Source organism: Coloeus monedula (genome assembly GCF_965178545.1).
Source record: "Coloeus monedula genome assembly, contig: HAP1_SCAFFOLD_177, whole genome shotgun sequence".
In the NCBI taxonomy this organism is placed as follows: domain Eukaryota; kingdom Metazoa; phylum Chordata; class Aves; order Passeriformes; family Corvidae; genus Coloeus; species Coloeus monedula.
In genome coordinates this window covers 290950-304035 of record NW_028120740.1, presented here as the reverse complement: position 1 = coordinate 304035, position 13086 = coordinate 290950, and positions in this window count along the sequence as shown.

The following is a 13086-nucleotide window of genomic DNA, read 5'->3' as shown; positions in this document are numbered from 1 at the left end:
GCCCTGGCTCCGGATTAGGGTGGAGATGGGAGGCAGGATGGCAAGCACGGGAGGCGAAAAAGTTTCTAAAATGAAAATAAAAACGAATGTTGAGCTAGGAAACACACCATCTTCTAGTCCTGGGGTGTAGAGGAAAGCAAATCACAGGGAATTACAGTTATCTGGGATTTTAACAGGAGTGTACATGACAGCTCTGTAAAGCCGGGAGCCACAGGAGCACTTCCTAAAACAAATAGCTCAGTAGACCTTATTGCAGAGGCCACTTTTACAAATTTCCACGCGACTGAGCTGTGCATCTGTTCTGTTTGTACTGCCTGCAGACACTGCTATAAAGTACTGTACATTGATGTAACTGAGCGAAGGAGACAATGATATAACCATGCACTGTACAAGATTTATTAAAATAGTCAAGTTATAACTCCATCTCCGTCTCTTTCACTGGGTTTTCATAATGCTTTGTCACTGAGAGTCTCAGAAACTCAGCAGAATGTCTGAAACCACACATTTCCTTTTGGGTTTGGGGACTGACATTCAACAGGAAGGATGTTACGGCCTGGATAGCTGTGTCTTAAGAATAGGGGCAAAGCATGAGAAGGCTGCACAAAAGCACATTCTTGCCTCTCTGGAAGGGGAACGACTGTGGCAGCTGTCCCAAGTGGAACCATACAGAAAGAGGGAACAGCATAACCCCATGACTAGGAGCCTGTTACACGGATTCTCCAACATTTCCAGCCAAGAGCCATCCTGTTTCCAGAAGCAAAAGTTTGTCTTCTCTTTTCCTTAACAATTAAATTACCCAGCTGAAATAACTGGTAATTCCTTCTGTAGATGTTTTGGAGAGTACAATTTCCAAGTGGGCCCACACTAACAAGATCACCTCTTTTACAGCCTAAATAAAGTTCAGGCGAACCACGAGCCCAAAACACCTGCCTTACTGGGCCGAGGGCTCTCTCAGCGCCTGGAGCTGCACTCGATAAGCCATTTCGAACCTTGCCACAACGGCGGGGAAGGGAGCCCAGAGCGCTCAGCTCCTGCAGCGGGGCACCACCGACGCGGCCCCGAGCCTTCCCTCACGGCCGCCTCCCTCAGGGGCTGCCCGCCGCCACCTTGCGGCACCGGCCGCGCCCGGGCCCCGCGCGGCCACGAGGGACGGGTGGCTCAGGGGCGGGTCGGGCGCCGTAGCGGCCGCGGGGAAGACTGCCGGGGGTTCTGGCGACACGGAGACTCCGGGGACAGGAGGTTCCGGGCCCGAGAGATCTCGGGGCCAGGAGACTCCCCCGATACGCTCCGTCGGGGACGATGGCGGCGTCACGGTCGCCAAGGCGAACCCCCGCCCGGCCCTCACGAACCAGCCAATCAGAATCGCTCTCCCTCCCGCTGCCCCGCCTCGGCTCCTCCCGCGGCCTCGTCCGTCTCCTGTCCGCGCTCCTGATTGGCCGCTGCCGCCCAGCCAGGCTGGGATTGGCGGCGGGCGGCGGGAGCGCGCGGGCCGGTGCCCTTCGGGCACGTACCGTCCCTCCTGGGCGCGCGAGTCCCCCGGAGCCGCGGACGTGTCGGTGTCCCCCGTGAAGCGGCAGAAGGTGGAGTCGGCGCTGGACCAGCTCAAGCACCACACCACGGTGGTGGCCGACACCGGGGACTTCAACGGTGAGAAGCGGCATGAGGGGATCCTGTCTCCGCAGCTTCTGCTTAGCCCCCTCTCCCGCCCCTCTTCACGGAGAGTGGGCGAGCCCGGCCGAAGGGGCGCGCGCTGCGGGGACCGACCCACCCTGGGGCCGGAGGGGGGGCGAGCGGGACGGCGCTGGGTCTCCATCCCAGGGCAGACCCCGCCGTGATTTCTCCCAGTTTGCCCTCGAGTGTGCCCTGACCACTCCGTCCAGCTCTGCGTGCTGTCAAGGAGAAGTGCCAGACTGAAGCCAGGCTCTGCTGTTCTAATTAATTTTGGGTTTTCTTCCAGTGGGCTGTCTAGATCTGGGACTTGTTTGGGGTTTTTCAGACTCACGCTTGGACGGGGCTTGGAGCAGCCTGGCCCAGTGGAAGCGAGTGGAACTGGATGAGCTTCAAGACTCCTTCCAACCCAAACCATTCCAGGATTCCATGATATGCTTAAAAACTGATTTGGGGTTGGAGAGAAAGAAGGGAAATGATGCTTTTTATTTGTTTCACTTGAGCTGTACATTGATCTTTTCCCTTTTTGCATTTCCAGGATGCAGAAAGTGAGAAGGAACTTGAGGAGATGTGCTCGGTCCAAGAGAAATAATTTTGAAAAAACTCATCTCACTGGATACTGCAGCAACAGTAAAATCCCAAATGGATTTCATGATCCTGACAATTCTGAGTGCACTTCAGGGATAAGGCACAAGATCTTACAGAAAAACAGACGCAGCAGCACACATCCAGGAAAACATCTTGGAATTAATGGCATAAAATCATGGTTTATTTTCCTGCATCTGTTTGATTTTAGGATCCCTAAAAATGTTACATTCCTAGCATCAGGGGTCAGGGGGTAATTTAGAGGTTTTGGTTATATGTAGGGCAGATATTTATGCCTTACATAACTCTGTAATATAAATATGTATTATATATTAGGGCATATAGCTATCTATTTATATATAACCTATTTTTTATGTGTGCCCAGATATAGTTTATATCAGACACTGTGCCTGTCTGAAGGCCTTGCTACTGCGCTCCTAACTCATTCCTGAGGAAAACATCAGGCAAAAGTTGTTAGGTTTAACTGGTTCCTCTTTTTCTTAATAATTATTTTACTCAGTTGGAATAACTGATAACAGCTGTTAGAGATGTGCAGTTCCCAGGGGGACCAAGGCACTTTTTTGCACAACGCAGAGTGGCGCTTAAGGTATTCAGTAGTCAGAGAAGTGAGGATTAGGATTTTGAATGCTCTTGGGCAACAAGGCTGGCCAGAGATCCCTCCTAACTCACTGTGGGACAGCAAAAACCCCACAGCCAAGGGTAACCAGGGATTGTGGGGATGGAGAATTTAATGGCATCAGGTGGCAGCAGTGCCAGTTCAACTGATAAAAAAGTAAATCCACGACTGCTCTAGAGGAGTATTGTTCCTGGACGTGTGTAAATACAGGGACACCTCTTTACTCTCAACTGAGGGAGGTTTGTGGTTGTGGTGCCAGTTTACCCTTGAGAGTTCCAGGCTTTAGTTCAGCTCCCCTAGCCGGGCCTGATGTGCGGCAGTGGCGCGAGGGCCGGAGCCGTTCGCTGGCTCTGGGAACGCAGATGCCATCATGGCCCAGTGGGGGGGGGGGGGGGAGCTTAGGCTGTGGTGGCAACCTTGGAAAGGGATCAGATGGCTCCTGGAACTGCCCAGAGTGCAGGAAGGGAGGGGGAACTGAACTGCTCCCACAGACCCCTGCTGGGCTATGGTTCTGGGCCAGGCCCATCAGAAAAGTGGCAGCATCAGTGGCACCTCAGTTGTTACTGTCCTTGGAGCTCTCAGGATCAGGATGAAATCATGTTCATGCACTACTGGGAAAGCAGGGAGCAGGATCAGTGCTGTAACTCTCTACACTCTCTCTCCAGGAGTGCCTTGGGTCATGGCAATTTAATGTGTGGAATAGTTTCCTGTGTCTGCCTGGGCAGCTGCAGTTATTGCACAGGCATTCAGGGCTGACAGTTCCCTGCAGGGAGAGCTCAGCCCATGTGCCCAGAGGCAATCGCAGCATCTGCAAGAAAGAAAGAAGCAGCAAAAGGTGATTGCTTCTCTTTCAAAGTTATTTCAAGTGCTCACACCCAAACCCACCTTTGCTCTTGATTCTGGCCAGGTGCATGGTGAGTGCTGGGCACAGGTCATGTCATCCATGCTGGTGTGAGTGATGCTTTCTGGGGGAAAGCAGCTGATCTCCAAAGTTCCCTTCCTGCCCTGTGCCTGATCTGCACAGGAGAAAACCTCTTCCAGGAAGGGATTGTGCTTCCTCTAATCCCATTTGCCCAGTCTGTTCCATGGGGATATTGCCAGCCTGGGGCAGCAGAGGCACACGCAGCTCTCAGCACTCTCTGCTCCAAGCACAGCTCTGGGCTCCTTTGCACACTGCCTCTGCCATGGGGGTTTTCTCCAGGAGAAGCCAAGGAAGTGCTCATGGAAGGGTGCAGATTAAGTTATCCCAAAGGGAAGCAAAGAATAAATATCTCATTTTTCCATCAAAATGCTCATGCTCTTTCCTACAGATTATTTCAAGTTTTTCCCACAAGCTTTGCCCTACCCATCATCCCATTTTTACCCCAAAAAGTAATTTTCTCTGTCCTCCAGAATGTCTCAGTGTCTATCCCCAAAATTTTCACTGTGTCTCTGCAAGTGACTACCTCAGTTTACCTCATGCTGTTCATTCTCTTCCCTGGGGATTGCTTCAGATTTTCCCTCCAAGCTGTCCCTGTCTGTGCACTTCTGATTTCTTCTTTTTTACAAGAAAGTATTCATTCACTACTCTGGAGATTAGCTCCAGTTTTACCCCCCCAAAATTGCCCTAACATTCACTAGTCATTGCCTGATTTTTACCTCACTATGTTCATTCTCTCCCCCTAGAGATAACCTCAGGTTTTACCCCCAGTATTTTCCCTACCTGCCCACTAACTATTTACTCTTTTTGACCTATAAATATTCTCTTTCTATCCTGGAGATTTCATCAAGTTTTACCCTGAAATATTTCACTATCTTTCCAGTACTGTCTCACTTTACCTCAGGATGTACGCTCTCCCTGCCACACATCACCCCAGCTTTCACCTCCAAAATTATTGCTACTTGTCCACTACTTATTACCTGATATTCACCTCAGTATGTCCATTCTCTGCCCAACAGGTCATTTTAATTTCTACCCCCCAAAACTTTGCCAACCTGTCACCTAGTGACTGCCTCAGTTTACCTCAAAAATGTTGTCTCCCCTAGAGATTACCTCAGACTTGACCCCCACATTTTTTCCCTGTCTGCAAGTTACTACCTCCATTTAACTTCAGTATGTTCATTCTCTGGACTACAGACTCAAGTTTACTCTCAATCTCCCTGCCTCTCCAACACTGATTACTTCCTTTTTACCTCAAAAGATTGATTTATTTTCTACCATGGAGGTTACATCAAGTTTCACCCCCAGAATTTACTAATACTTCCACAACTGATTCACTCAGTTTACCTCAACAAGTGTTCATTCCCTCACCTAGAGGTGACCTTGTATTTTACCCCCAAAGGTTTCCCTACCTGTGCACAACTGATTGCTATAGTTTACTTCAAAATCTTCATGCTCTCCATTACAGGTCACCTCAAGTTCACTTCAAAAGTTTTCCCTACCATTTCCATTAGTGATTATCTCAATTTTTACCTCCAATAAGTCATTCTCTACCTACAGACACTGGATAGTAAATCATACAAAGATCTAAAACACTGCACAAGAAACAGCAGAAAGTTTTCCATGAATAACACAAGTTCCTTTTTTCCCCTCCTCTGCCTAGGACTGCTACCAGGAGACAGGAGAGCTGCTATCAACACTCAAACCTCCCAAGCGTTGTTATTGCTCAGAGAGCTGCGCTGGCACTGAGCTACTCCCATGCGCCTGCAGGGCTCTGGGGAGGGGGAAGACAACCTCCCACTCCTGCCTGGAGAAATTTCAATGCCCTAAAAAGTCATTTCCCTTCTCTCTCTCTGAGCCACGGCCAAAGCAGCTGTGTAGAACAACATGGACTACTCATGGAAGGGATGATTCAGTTGTGGGAAAAACACTAAAGAAGGCCTATCACCCCAAATTTCAGGGTGAAAACACACTGCTTGTTAACAGGAGCACACAAACTCATTTAAACCAGAGAGGAAACTGCACACCAGGAAAAGAGCTGAAAGATAGGCCCTGCCTTGATTGATAATTCCAAAGGAAATTCCCCACAGATCATAGGCAATTACCTATAATTTTACCTCCCTAATCACTGGATTTCTGACTTGGGTTGCTGTGGAAGTGTTTCACAGATGCCTTGAGGGGTCAGGGGCTTGGCTGGATTCTTTGTGGTTAGTCCTGACAGGCCCAGGCCAAACCCACCCACCTGCATTGCTGCTCCACCCCAAATTTGCATGAAATACTGAGAACAGGTTATAAATACTCCCCTTCTCTGTCCTTCCTGACACATCCATGGAGCAAATGTACTCTATCCATTGTTCCCAAGAGCACCTCTCCAGCCCAAATCCCAGTTTTCACCAACACAAACCAAACAGACCTAAGACAATTATTCCATCAGTGCCTGCAATTCTGAGCTCCCTGTTCCCTGCCACTCACACAGCAATCTCACCTCAGCCCAGAGACTCCCTGTCCCCAAAGGGAAACACAACCTGATAGGGCACAGCTCTGGCACCACATTTCCCCTTGTTCCTGAAAAGCCCTAGGTAAATCCAGTCCCTCAGACCTTGCATTCCTGAACACCAGGAGAGCTGGTGTTTTACCCAGATCCCAGCGCCCTGCACAGCTGCGCTGACACGAGCACAGGCCGATCGCTCTGCCCAGCACCATCCCTCATTTTCCTCCCATTGCTCCCCAAGTGTCCCCAAACCACCTCGTGTCCGTGCCGGGGCCAGGGCCTGCCCCGACCAGAGGCTGTCACCCAGCCTTGCACCTGCTCCCACCCCTGGGAGAGCTGGGAATGCACTGAGAGCTCGGCTCCCCAGTCCTCAGACACACAAATAATGCCCAACCTGCCCCTCTGGGCACAGCCAAACACCACAACTCCATCATCCCCAAGGAACTCTGGCAGTCGCCTCTTCACCTCTGCCCTTTTCCAAAGGACACAGGTAGGACTGGGCTGTCAGAAATGGTATTCCCTAGGCAGTTCATCCCAGCAGAAAGGAGAAGAGGAACCCTGTGTCCCTCTGACTGACCCCACAGCATGGGCAGGACCAGCTGGGTTCTTCGTATTCTAAATTTTAAAATGAACTGAAGAACCTGAAAGGCAAAAAACAACACACATATAAGGTTAGAGCCAGTCAACACACACAGACAGACACACTCTCAGACACCCCTTCTTCAGTTTACACGCTGACTGCAGCCCTTACTAGAAACACTCCCCCCTAAAGATGATGCTTTAACATCTTCTTCCATTTGCTGCTCCTTGATGTGGAACAGTAGATCCTGGGAAAATTGGTAGCATCAGTGACCATAGGGATCAAAATTTGCCTCAGGGACCTGCAAGACAGCATGAGGCAGTCTGCAAGTAGCTGACACCTAGGAGTTATCCCCACACCAGCCCCATAAACTTTCTACCCAAAAGCCCATAGACAGGAGAGGAGAGTTCTAAAACTGTTCAAACTAGCCAGGACTGAATGTGCCAGGGCAGGGCAGCTCCAAGCATAAGTGGCACATGGACACACAGTGCATCAAATATAAGCAAAGATGACATGAAGACTTGAGATAACACTTCAGAAGATAAATTTTTGAGACCAGGATGCTTTGAGGCGACAGAAGCTACAAAACTACTGCAGTGAGGAGGGTCTAGTACACTTCATACAGAAGTCCAAGGGAACGGCACATGAAAAAAAAGATACTACCAAAACTGAGAAGGAAGATGGATAGGAACACCTTGTGTACTTCTTCTGGTCTCAAAAAGCAAAACCATTAAAGATGCCAGAATAAGCCCAATCCAGGAAAGTATGCAAGTGCTCCTGCTGCCAATATGGCCCATAACGATGCCTGTAAAGCATTGAGACATCACAAAGCCCTATGACACTGAAGACAACGGACACAGACCACATAACATAGACACAAACTGAAACTGCCCAGCAGTTTTACCTGATGGACCCAAGATTGCTAGTGCAAGATGAGCCAGAGGCTGATGACGCCAAAGGAAAGAAGGCTCTACGGCAGTAGTACGTGACAGTGAAAGGTAAACTCCTTATGAGAAGTTAGTGCCAAAGCTGGTAAGAGGATGCTCAAGAAGTGCAGTAGGCCTAGAGAAGGAGGCAACGACTGCCAGCTGATACAAAGGGATCCCTAGAGAAGGATTCTGCTGCCAAAGGCTGAAGTGACATCACAAAACATGACCGACCCACAAATGGCCAAGATGCAAGATGTCCACGTGCTTGCTATGCTCAAAAGTGCTCAAAAGCATGGCTACACTGAAGAGTAGGCAAACTTTAGACCATGGCAATCGTGCCAGACCCGAAGGCAGGCTCCTCAGGTGAAAAGATGGACAATGACATCGAGACTCAAAATCCAATGATGCAAAGCTCACGAGAACATGGAGATGGGTTGGAACTGCCCGGCCCGGCAAAGGCTCGAGTGATGCTGAAGAGAAACCCTCTCTCCCTTAACCTCCAAGGGGCCTGGCCCACTACAGCCCTCTCCTCTCAGTTAACTTCAAATTGCCTCCTGTGATTCCAAAGGTTTTTGCCTTCTCCCAACCAACAGTCCCCACACTTAGCTCTCTGAAGACCAGCAGACGAAATCCATCCTCAACAGAAAAGAATGCTTCAGCACCGTGGATGTCAATACATGGCCCACAGCCCACTTGGGTGGCTGCAAAAGATGGAGAATAATGACAAAATTCAGACTGTGATGACACGTCCCAGAAGTGACCCCTTGCACAATGCCTCTCTCCCTCATAACTGCTGAGGCTCATCGCTCACCAGCCGTTTCCAAACTTAGGCTCTGCACCTGCTTGTAGTACCTAAGACAACAAAACAGAAACTGCGACTATTGCCCTCCAGAAGAATAAATGCACAGGCTGGGCTCCCTCTGCACCACTGGCCCAGGCTCACCTCAAATCTCCATCCGACTCCGGAGGTGGCCCGGACGATACCCGCAAAGCGAAAAGGGACACGCTTCGCATGCTGCCACGTACCTCTCACCTATCAGTCGCCCCACCTAAATGCCAACTCACCTGCTCGCCTCTGTCCCTTGGCATGCCCAGGGCAGCAGCAGCACCTGCAGAGAAGCAAAGCAAAAAAACATGCTGAGAGACTGAAACCACAGCCTCCCCGCTCCAACTCAAGTACACCACACCTATAGCTTAAGCTTGCACCCACCTGGCCTCCAGCATCCCAGGGCCAGGACACCTTCCCAGTGGACCACCTAAAATGCACAAACAAAAACGGATGCTTAGAGCTGCACCAGAAACTGATACCCAAGCAGTAACAACTCATTCTGGCCACCAGTCACCGCTCACCTTGCTCCATCGACCTTGACCACTGATCTTCAGCATTACTTCCTACAAATAAAGATGAAGAACAAAGCTGTAACATAGTCACCATTTACACTTGCCCTGCAAAGACAAACGGTGACTGACCTTCCTGTGGGAACCACCTCACCTGGTATGGGGCACTCTGCCACAGATTCAATCCATCTGCATCTGAAAGAAAGTTATGACAAAAGTCAAAGTACTGCATCGTAACTTAGCAGCTCCAGACATTTTGTGTTAATCTAGAAATACCATCTTGAGTCCAACTAATCCCTACATTACAAATGTCAAGTCCCTAGGACTTATCCTATTACACCTACACCCAGACTATGTAGCAGGGCAAAGCAGCCCCAGGCCAAACACACAGACACCTGTGACACAGGAGATGACAAACAAGGGGATGCAACAAGGAGAGGAAAGTCTCAGCAAGAAGAATTACCAATGACATGACCTAGATGAGGCCGATGAGGCTCAAAGAACTCTGGCAGAAAAAGACCCTAACAGAAGGACTTATGCCAAGCACTGCAAAGATGGATGCCCGAGAATCGTACGGTTGGAATCCTCTACCTATCCTCACATTCTCCCAAGTCCTAATCTGTTATAAGGGATCGTTGCGGTGCACAGCTGTCAATACAGCTCAGAACAAGACTGTAAAAGGTGTCTGACTCAATAGTGCTAAAGAGAGATGCGATTCCGATGCATGTCCGAGCTTGCAAGTCAAAGGTTCAAGGGTACCAGCGTCGGGCCAAGGAACGCAAAGGAGCTGCTGAGGATGATGCCCAGCATTTCTGATAAGCCCCTCAAAGGGGTAAGGCAAAAGACATGTGACACAAGATGCCCACAATAGACACACAGAACACACAATAGACAAGTGACACAACACGCACCAGGACTGCTCTGCCGTGCACACCTCAGCATTGCGATCAACAGTGAGACTTTGCCTTTACGTGGCCTAAGGGCCCCTCTCGTGGACATCCCCATCTCCAAAGCTAATTCAAAGATCCCTCCCACCAAGTCCTGACCCAGCACCCCACTCTCATCCCCCTCCCTGAGGTGTAGCCCTCGACTTAGCTCTCAGATATCCAGGGATGCAAATCCTCATCAGGTGCAAAACAAGGCCACCTCATCATCTGGGAAGTTCCTGCCCTCAGAGGGCTGTTCTCTCTCAGTCTACTACAATAAAGAAAACCAAACATCAGTGCCTGAACTCAGCAGCACATCAGCCAAAACCCAACAATTCCACTACTCACCGGCTCCTGAGAACGCCCCGGTCCTTGGCTCATACTCTGTGGCCACACTCCGAGGCCGACGTCGCAGGGTATCCCTGGGTTAAGGGGAGACAAGGTGATGTGGCATTGCTGAAACTTGAGGGGACCCTCGCTCCTCCCTCCCTCCCCGACTCGCCACAACTCCTCAGCCATTGCCAAAGGCTGCCCAGATGGCACCTTCAAACAGAAAAGGTACAGGCTTCATTGCAGAGCCCTGTAATACTTCTGGAAGGCTCACAGGGACAGGCAGCTCAAGGGTGATAAACTGGCTCCATCAGCTGGTCCATGAGGGGGGTTCAGCCCCTGTAGGCATAATACAAGTGGGCCACCTAAAACACACAAATGGATGCTCAGACAATGCATGCTTTGAGCTGCCCCAGAATTTGGCACCCAAGCAATAACTGGTTGCGTCCACTGGTCACTGCTTACCTCACTCACTTGACCTTGACTGCTGATATCCAGGTTTACTTCCTAAAAACAAAGACAAAGAACAGCCCTGCAACATAACCAAAATGAAACACCACCCCTGAAAAGCTGAATGATGACCAACCTTCCCAGGGGAGAAGGGGCAAAACAAAATGGAAAGGCACATGCCCATGTAGTGTCCAAAAGGGTTGCATTGCCGAGATAGGTTCCACCTGAAAGTGCTTGACTGTGACCTCTTTCTGCAAGGGTGTCTGTCATGTTGGAGTAGCAATTTGAATGCTGCAGACCACCTGTAAAACACAAAAAAAAAAAATCAAAGGCTACTTATAGTTTCATCACTAATACAACAACTCCAGTAGCATCCAGTTCTGTGCTGGAATCAATACTCATCCAGCTCATGGTCCCCCCAGTGCCAATACCCTGCTGTGCCAAGTGCTTCGCATCTTCAAAATGAAAATCCCAACAGTGAGGTAAACATAGAGCCCAAAGTCAGGCCGTAGCTTGGACTTCAGGCACTGACCCACCTCGCTGCTGTGCTCCTCTGGTCTCCTCCATTCATATCAGGTTTACATGCTCTCCCTCTGCAAAAGAATTATTTGTCAAAAGTTACCCAGACAGACAGGGAAAGCTTAGCCTTTCCCAAGTTCTCATTCCTCAAAGCAAACTGCCTAGGATCCCACAGTAGTCGGCCTTAGGACAAACTACTATGAAACTGCAAGACACCACTGCACCACTCCCACATCTCCACTGAACACCACACAGACTGGCCACAGTCACTCCATCCGAGGCGTGGCTCAGGTGGCTGAGCAAAGCAAAAGGCTCCCTATAAAGTCTCCTTTCTTCTCCACCTAACCCCCCCCCCCCCCCAGGACTACTCTACAGAGCAGAGCAATTCCAGGCTAGACACAAACTCAAACAACACATTGTACTACAAGCAGTGTGACATGAGGATGATAAAAAAAGCTCTCGGCAAGAAGAACGATAGCAAGGACAGGGACGACGCCAAAAAAGATAACTGATGGTATGGCAATGGTGGATGAAAGAGGCTCTAAGAAGCAGAAGAAAAGACTGGAACAGTGACCTGTTCTAAGAACTGTCAGTCACAATGATCAAGATGGCTGTGAGAGACAAGGCCACATTTAGAATGCTCCCATATCCTGACAATCTTACAAGCCCCAGGACATTACAGCTCATGGCTGGAAAGGATGGATGGCAGTACAGCCGGGAACAAGGCCTCCAAAGAGATCTAACTCAATGCTTTCAAGATGTGATTCCAAGATGTGGCCAAGCCCACTGGTAAAAGAACAAGTGATATTGGCATCCTACCGAGAAGTACAAAAGTTCAAGAAGCTAGAGATGATGGCCAATGCTTATGATGAGCCCCTTAAGGGTAAAAGGCAGAGAGATCTGATCCAAGGGAAGCCAAAGACACAGAACACACACCGGACAAGACAACACACACTGGAACTGCTCTGCACACCCTACAGTTGCAGTCAAAAGTAGGGCTACTCCCTTTAGCTTACCTAAGAAGCCCCTTGGAGAGCATCCCTTTCCCCTACACTACTTTTTAAATCTCTCCCAGGAATTTCCAACCCACTATCCTGCTATCATCCCTTCTCCGGGCCCCAGCCCCCAACTTAGCTTTCAGATGACCAGTGATGAGAATCCACACTGGATGCAAAGGAGTCCACCTCAGCCATCTCCAAAGGCACTGGGATCACCAGGTTGGCCTCTTAGTCAGCTATGACAAAGAAAACCAAAATCAATGCACCGGTGTAGTGGCATACAAGCCAAATCCTAACAAGTCAGCTACTAACTGGGACCCTGCTCCCGCTCCCACTCATACTTGCAGTCTTTAACTTACCTATCAGAAGCCTCCATCTCCGATGTCATCTCTGACCCAGGGTAGCTCCCTCTTGCAGCACAATGAACCTGCTGAAAAATTTGGAGTGTAATACTGACACAATCTGGAATTTCAGGAAATTGCAGTGCTTCTAAGAAAAACAAGGCAAAGAAAAAAAAAATACAAAAAGCACCAAGCACCTTAACAACCTTGAACACTCGATCCAAAAATCATGAACTATGCACTCAATGCTATCTTCTTCACAGTGTCTTCAAAGCCTCTATTGCTTTAGATGCCAAAAGCACCTGTTGAAAGAAAGCTGAGAAAACCTGAATGACCCCCCCCTTCATGGAAATAAAAAGACACCCTCAACCCCAC